The sequence below is a fragment of the Vicia villosa genome, linkage group LG6 (genome assembly GCF_029867415.1).
Source record: "Vicia villosa cultivar HV-30 ecotype Madison, WI linkage group LG6, Vvil1.0, whole genome shotgun sequence".
Lineage (NCBI taxonomy): Eukaryota > Viridiplantae > Streptophyta > Magnoliopsida > Fabales > Fabaceae > Vicia > Vicia villosa.
The window spans coordinates 8,296,593-8,304,953 of NC_081185.1; the positions used below are offsets into that span (position 1 = coordinate 8,296,593).

General features: G+C 31.7%; 1 non-coding gene across 1 annotated transcript; it reads right to left on the bottom strand.

Annotated features, from left to right (window-relative positions):
* Positions 1–4,044: 4,044 nt before the first annotated feature.
* On the bottom strand, positions 4,045–4,151 carry LOC131615387 (small nucleolar RNA R71). Its single transcript, XR_009287804.1, has one exon. It is a non-coding gene; the product is annotated as a small nucleolar RNA R71 (small nucleolar RNA).
* Between the last annotated feature and the right edge of the window lie 4,210 nt (positions 4,152–8,361).

Genomic DNA, 8,361 nt, shown 5'->3' on the forward strand with positions numbered 1-8,361 from the left:
TTCGACCTTATCTCATTCAATACTACTCTTTACAAGGGAGTAAAGGAAAAGAGGAGAGAGACTAATACTTTTCTTTAAATAGTTAAGACTAAATATTTTAGAAGTTTAAAAAGTTTACACTACACATTATTACAAAAAGTCGTTTAAATCATCCCAACCAACATACATAAATAAATATGAATAATATATTTATATTATTAACATCGATTTGAGTTGAATTTAGTCAAAACCATATCCAACATAGTATATTAATTGAGTAAGATAAAATAATCACCTACGATATTATTAGGCCGATTTGAATAAAACTATAAATTTGTTGACTGGATTAGGTTGAATAATGTGTTACCCAATTTTTTTCTTCCTTATATAATTATTAATGATGTGTCATAATTTTTTAAAATAAATAGTTTAATATATTACCGCTATTCTTTTAAGGGTAATGCTAACATGTGCCTTTAGGGCACTTGTTAAGAGTTAAATATGGAAATTTTTATTTAAAAATTGTGCATTGTTTTCATTAAAAGTGGATAATTAATGTTTTCGTTACATTTTCCAATACAAATTTTCTATATTTAGGCTTCTTAACATGTGCCCTTGGGGCACATGTTAGCTTTATCCTTCTTTTAAATATCAAAAGTTTAAATACACACTAAAATTCACCATAAACATATTTAAAAAACCAAAGTTACCGTATAATAATACCTAAAATTGCATAAAATACTTGCAACTTACAATAATTAGCATCGAAATAATCAAAGTGCGACATCTTAAATAAGTTAAAATCATTACTTACAAAATAAAAATGATCAAAAAATTGAAATTGAAGCAACCAAGATTAAAAGCATCAAAATTATGACTTACTCCAACAATTATTATATTACAAAAAGAACCAAAAAATAGTCACTCAATAAATCATAAATTTTGTAGGTTAGGTGTGTATTTATCCATACTCCAAAACCAATAACTAGATCCAATCCACTTTTTTGGATTGATTTAAATGGATTTTGCTGAATTTATTGGATTTATCCAACTCATATACACTCCTAATTACTATTACAACTAGTGTTAGCTCAAAAACCGAAATTCAATTTTTTAAAGATAAACAAGATGATGCGTATTCGATTCCGCTCCCCAACATCTATGTCCCTATATAATTATCAACTGAATTGTCTATTAGATTACATTGTACTAGTATAATTTATTAATTGTATAAGTAATTTAATTAATAGTCGACAAAGGTGGAGTTGTTGAAATGATATGTCTTAGTTGAGGTTGTTGAGTGTAAGATGTTGATTCATTGTTCAATCCATGTAAAAACAAAATCATTTTTTGTATTGGCTTGTAATATATTAATATAAATAAATTATTAATATTTATAAATTAATACATTTTTAAAAAAATTGTTAGTCTATATTAAAATATATAGTTATACTTATAATTAAAATATAGTATCATATATAGTTAGAGTCTCTAAAATGTCAATAAAATATTAAACAAGAATTTAATTTCATCGATTTATTAATCCTTTAGTCTATTTAAGTAAATGTAAAATTTCTTGTTTGAATATATTCATATGAAAGATACATTTAAAAATGTTAACATGTCATACTAGATTTTTCTTTTTTAGGATAAATCAGACATCGTATATATGTAACTGTAAAATTGATCCATCAAGTAAAAAATATCAACACCGAATAACAAAGTGCTCTCTAAAATAAAGTTAACATGTCAGATTAGATTTTTTAAAAGCTCAACTCATATAAAAAAGTCTAAAATAAACTACATATTAAATCTAGATCTTGAATTTCTTTTTACGAGACTAATTAGGTCCTAGAAAATCTAACTAGGTCTAATGTTAACACACATTTTGTGAGTTAATACATATTTTAATCTTCTGTGTTATTGTTAAGTTAATTAGCTTTTAGTTATTGTTTTATTGCATTTTAGATGTCTTTTTATTTGAATTAGGTTGGAGCACAATAGGTGCTCCCTTTTAGTGTTTTAATGTATTTTTGCTTGTTTTAAGGTTGATTAAGTCGACATGAGACAAGATTGTTGTCAGCTGTAACGAGTAGCACAAGCTGAAGGAAAAAGAACGACTTAGAGAAAAGGGGAAATCAATAATGCAAACAGCTGGCTTCAAGAGATAGCATGGAAGACAAAACATATTGGGGGAAATTTTGTTGTGCTAAAAAAGAGGAAGTAAAACATTCAAATGCAAAGGATAAGGCTTAGAGGAACTAGAAGACAAACGATAATACGATAGTACACTATGCATCTGTGAAGCGCCGCTTGCACCTCTGCTGTGGTAGTATGCAGAATACACCTTGTCTCCCACCAACATTTCCTGTACCTTTTTCCTTGTTAGCCATGCAGAAAGCTTTGGACAATTATGTTGATTTTGTGATGGGCTTGAAGTGACTTCCTCAATTTTGGCCCATGATTCAAGATGTGACACAAACCCTAGCTTAAATCTATAAATAGGACCTTGATGAGAATGAGAAAGAGTTCAGCAGTTCCAAGAGAAATACAGAAGTTATAATTGTGAGGAATAATGGAGAGTTGATAAAGTTTTCTTCTTCTCACCCAATTATGTACCAACTGCTGAATCCTGGCGCGATTGGAGTTATCTCTTGACGATTATTCGTCTCAAGAAGTTCTCAAGTCTCTCTTAGGCTTACATATCTTTTTCATTATGTGTTTAAAGATGTTCCTCTTGAGAACCATCTCTGTAGTTTGTACTCGGCTCAATATGAGCTAAAACATTTGTATTTGAGTTATGAGAAACTTTAAGTTGTTTTTATGTGATATAGAGTGTGGTGAAATGACTTGTTTTGTTACATGTTAACCGGTTTTAAGTTTACTTCTTTGCCTGATCAACTTAGGAGTAGATTACAACTTGTTGTTGTGAGTGATCCAACAACAATGGTTTCCATAATAAAAATGGTTGAATGAGTAGGATAGAGATATTCACTTACTTTGCTTGATTAGATATAAGAAGATACAGTCATTGGGTAATATCAAAATACAAATAGACATATATTAGGGTTATAAGTGAGGCTTAGAGATTTATTCCCTTGCCCTTCATATGCATGCTTTGATGTTATAGAGATACACCACGTGATCACTCTGACCTCACATGTCACGGCACCGCACATCAACACACATATTCACTTCTAAAATATTAATGGATCATAGCTCAACTCATTAACTCTTTATATATATTTCTCTCTTTATATCAAATGTTATTTCTCTCTCTGCTTATGCTTGAGAATCCAAATATAATTAACTACAAAATCAATCTAAGTAATTACATCTCTCCCTGTGGCTACAATACTCTTTCTTTATCACTTGCTGCAATCAAATATACATGTATACTTACATGTGACACAACATTAAATCAAGCAACAAGTTTTTAGCATCGTTGTCGGGGATATATTTAGTTACATTTATGATTTTGTGTTTAATTGTTTGTGTTTCATAGCATTTGAGCTTTTAATGTTTGCTGTAATCAGGTGTCAAGACAGGTTTTTAGCTTCTATATGCATAAGTCGTTACGTCTTGTTTATAGTGGATATACTGAACCTGAAAGAACTCTCAAAGCGCTAAGAAGACAACAACATGCTGCACAACTAGTTATTGCTAACTTGGAAGAATTTGATTCCCCAGAACCACATGAGGAAGAAGAACAATAGGAATAAATCCATGTCATTGGTGATAACGACTTTATTGGCATCGCCAATGATAGGGCAGGTAACATCATAAACTATGTAGTCTTTGATCCAAACACTGTGAGTACTGGTATCATCTTACCAGAAATCACTGCTGTGAGTACTGCTGCACTTACAAAAATTCCTGGATGTTGCTAGTAATTTCAAGATTCTAGGCGTGACTGATGATGCCTTTCCGTTAAGGCTGTTTCCTTATTCCCTAAGGGATAGAGCCAAAAACTGGTTAAATTCCTTAGAGCCTAATTCCATTGCCACATGGAATGATTTGGATGAGAAATTTTTAGCTAAGTATTTTCCTCCTTCAAAAAATGCCAAGATGAGAAATGAAATAACTTCATTTAGGAAAGGAGATGATAAATCTTTATTTGATGCTTGGGAAAGATTCAAGGAATTTCTTAGACAATGTCCATACCATGGATACCCATATGTATTCAACTTGAAACATTTTATAATGGATTGATTCCTTCTTCAAGGAACATGCTAGACGCCTCAAGTGGTGGAGATCTTTTTTCTAAGTCTTATGAAGAAGGTTATAAATTGATTGAGAGTATTACGTTCAACACTTATCGATGGTCTGTCACTACAGCTACTACAAATTCAACTCAAAGGAGACCTACTGAAGTTCATGAGGTTTTTGAGACAATAGCTCTTGCTACTCAAGTAGCTCAGATCCACCAGATGATGAATAATATGATGACTCCTAAAGTGACAAAGCCTGAACCAGTGAAAGTGGTTACTGATGCGTCAGAAGTTGCCCGCATGTACTGTGGAAGAGTCCATTTTTTGAATAATATTCTGTAAACCCTGTTTCTGTCAACTATGTCGGTAACAACAACAATAGGTACAACAATCCTTACAACAACACTTACAATCCAGGATGGCACACCCTCAAACATGTCTTCCATGCCCTGCTATATTTTTGTGGGCTTTTGTAGGGCGAGTATGAATAGGAAGGGTCTTCCCGTGTTCCTCCCGTAGTTGGAGAGTTCTCCATCGTTAAAAATCTCATTCGATTCATGATCTTGGCCTATTATTAAAAGATTTTAGTTGGTTGTGGAGGTCTCCATAGTCAAAATTTGGTTGTTGATTGAAAAGTTATTCATTATAAAAGTTCAATCCTTGTAAAAGGAAGTTCAAGGAAAAAACCAATTAAAAGTTCTCATCATAATAGAAACTCTCAAATTTTTTTGGCGAGTTGAGTAGGTCACCTTATTAAACCGCCGAACCTCTATAACTCTCTATTGCATTTCCCTCTTCCCTTAACTCTTTAGTTTTCCATTTTATTTGTTATGATGCTTTTTATACTTAGTTTTTGTGAAAGGTTTTATTTTCAAAATGGATTTTCAATCCCACACAGTTCACCCTCCCTACTACTGTGTTTGGAGTTTCATGTACAACACTACTGTTGTGACACATTTGTATATTCAAGAGCTTAGTTATTTTGGCTGGACATGTGACTCCATATACAAAATGGGGGGTGGGGGTGAATTTTGGGTTTGATAAAAACAATGTTTTGAAAAACATTTAAGATAATTTTCAGAGTTTAAAAATATTTTTAAAAACATTCAGAAATCAGCAGCGAAAATTTAAATTGCGAAAAATAAAAAGTTAAAGAAGAGAGAAAATACCCCATGAATTTATATAGGTTCAGTCAAGAAGACTTAATCATGTTCCCAATATTTAATCTTGAGAGTAGTCTATAATGCTTAAGAGCTTATAATAGGTTAAACTCTCGAACCCCCTTATACAAGGAAAAATGAAGTTTCAGGAGAACTTCCAACCAAACAATGACCAGAGGAGAGAAGCGGTTAGTCTTTCTTCCAAACACGACCTTGCAGATATAAGCGATTACTCTTTTTTCCAAATAGCAACCTGAAGCAGTTAGTCCCCAAGCTTAATAGAGATTTTCCACGGGCTTATCTTGAATCATGGGTGAGATTTTGATTCAAGATGAACTCATGAACCTAATCAAGATTTTGAAAAGGAAGATCACAAAACAATATGAGATTTTTTAACTGGGATAATCTCAAACCAAAGAGAGAATTTAAACATGCCTTAGATCACAAACCTAATTGATATTTTGAACCTGGGTGATCTCAAACCTATGTAAACTTTTAAACAGACTGAGCTTACGAACCAAAACTATAACTTAAAATCTAAATATCAAACTAAAGCTTTTAACAAGTTTAATGTTGAACTCAAACAACTAATCCCTTACAAATAAATTACTCAACCAAGATGAAAATATTTATTGATGAATTCACAATGATTCCCTACTAGAATACAAAGATACCTCACTAAACACAAAGACTTTATCAAAGTGTTACGACTTAAAATATGTGAGAAAAAGTTGAAAATATTTTGAGAGAGAGGGAGAAAGAGTGAGGTGTGATATAGAAAGCTCACATTTATGGATGTGAAATTATGAACTAAAGGACCTCTATTTATTGGCTAGAGGGTTGCACAAAAAAGAAAATTTGTTGGGCTAAAAGTAATGTGTCAATCGATTGGCACCTTGCTCTAATCAATTGGAAGACCTCAAAATAAACATTTAGGATGTTTAAAAAGGAAGGAAATGATCTAGATCTGTTTCCATTCATTATGAAACTCCCTCAAACATTTAAGGACGATTTTTACATTAACCTAATCGATTGAGTATAAACGCGAATCGATATGATAATATAAAGTTTGTTCAAAATCATTTAGACAATTCTTGATTCAACTGGAACGACTCCAAAAAGTTTTTATGAATAATTATTTAATGAAAATAAGCTTTAAATCTTGTTAGTGTGTGAGTGTGTTTTACCCGTATAACTTTACAAAAATTTACTTGTACTTTTACAATATATTATTCAATCAGACGCGATTGGACAAGCTTTCACACTTTCTCTCTTTCTCACATTGAAGCTTCAAGACTTGTTAGATAATCCAAACATATTGACACTTAGTTGGTTTATTTTTGAATACGAGGCTTAATATTTATTCAAGTTGAGTGTCATCATTAAAGGATGTTATCAATGATCATCAAAACCTTAACTTGTCTGATTGAATCTTTGATCACTTGTTATACTTGAGTTTTCACAGGGTGAATTATGTATAGCTCTTTAGTTATCATCATAAGCTTATTCATCAGTAAAAAAAATCCATAACTTCTTTGATTACTTAAATTGCAAAATATGGTTCTCCATTATATATATATATATATATATATATATATATATATATATATATATATATATGTAAGTATCAGATATGCCTAAGAGGGGGGTGAATTAGGTTTTCAAAAATTAATCGGTTTTATGAGAAAGTCTTTACTGATTTTTGGTTAAGTGTTTGAAGGCTTTTGATGGTTTTTATCTTTTTCTTGGTAATGGTGATGAAAGCGGTAAAAGCGAAAAGATAAAGAACAGAACGGTATATACTGGTTCCCCTCACAATCCGAGAGTACTCCAGTCCCCTTTCAAACACGAAAGAGATTTCACTATAGTTAGAATTATTGTACAAGCCTATGCCTACTATCTAACCTATAGGGTGATCAAAGGTTCTTAACACCTTTAAAATCAATCAACACTAATGTGGATGAAGAACAATCCTCTTCAAACACACCACTTACTTCCAACAATCCTGGATAGTAAGGAAATAATTTTCTTTGAATTTTTACAAGATATTTAGATGAAGTTTGTATAGCACTATCAATCTTGGATTGATCTTCTTCTTCAAATAAACAATTCTCAAAATGGATATAAGTGTTCACAATGTATGCATGAAACTTTGAATGAATTTCTCAATGAAAATGTGTATAGAAAGTTTCACTTGAAAGTAAGGATTTGATGAACACTTGGAAATATTGAAAGATGAAGATTTATGAAAGTTATGAATTGTTAATGAAGAAGGTGATTAATGATTATGAAAGATGTAGTATTTATAATGTGTTAAACACCTCTTTGAATGGTTATTTTTCCATGAAGCAATGCAATGATTTAGTGGTAAGAAGATAAATTCGTTTGAATGAAATCATGCAATGGAAAAACACACTGGTTCAGTAGGAACCGGTTCCTGCCTGGGACAACCCGGTTCCTGCTGAACGTTACAGCAGAAAAATTCAAATTTTGAACTGAGGAACCGGTTCCCACCTAGGGACAACCCGGTTCCTAGTAGTAAAACACAAAATGCTGAAAAAGTATAATGCTGGGAACCGGTTCCCCCATAGGGACAACCCGGTTCCTAAAACCTTTATTTTGGATTTTAACTTTGAAAGAGGTTTTAAATGAACTTTTGAGGGATGACACTTTGTAGTATGTTTATGATATGCATGAAAATATATTTGTGAACAATTATATGTCAAAGTGAGTATTGTTTGTACCTTTGCCGTTTTAGCTCGATCCTTGAATCTTTATTGTTTCTTCAAGACTTTGAAATGATGTGTTTCTTGCTTAAAACTTGAAATACTTTTTGCACATCCTTTTATGAAAGCTTGATGTCCATATTGTCTTCATCAAAACAAACTATGCTTGAGAAGCTTGCATTTACATTCTCCCCCTTTTTGATGATGACAACCAAGTCTTGAAAATGTTTTGAAAAAGTTGTTTTGTGCTTTTGAAATTATGTTGAACAATGCAAGACTCCCCCT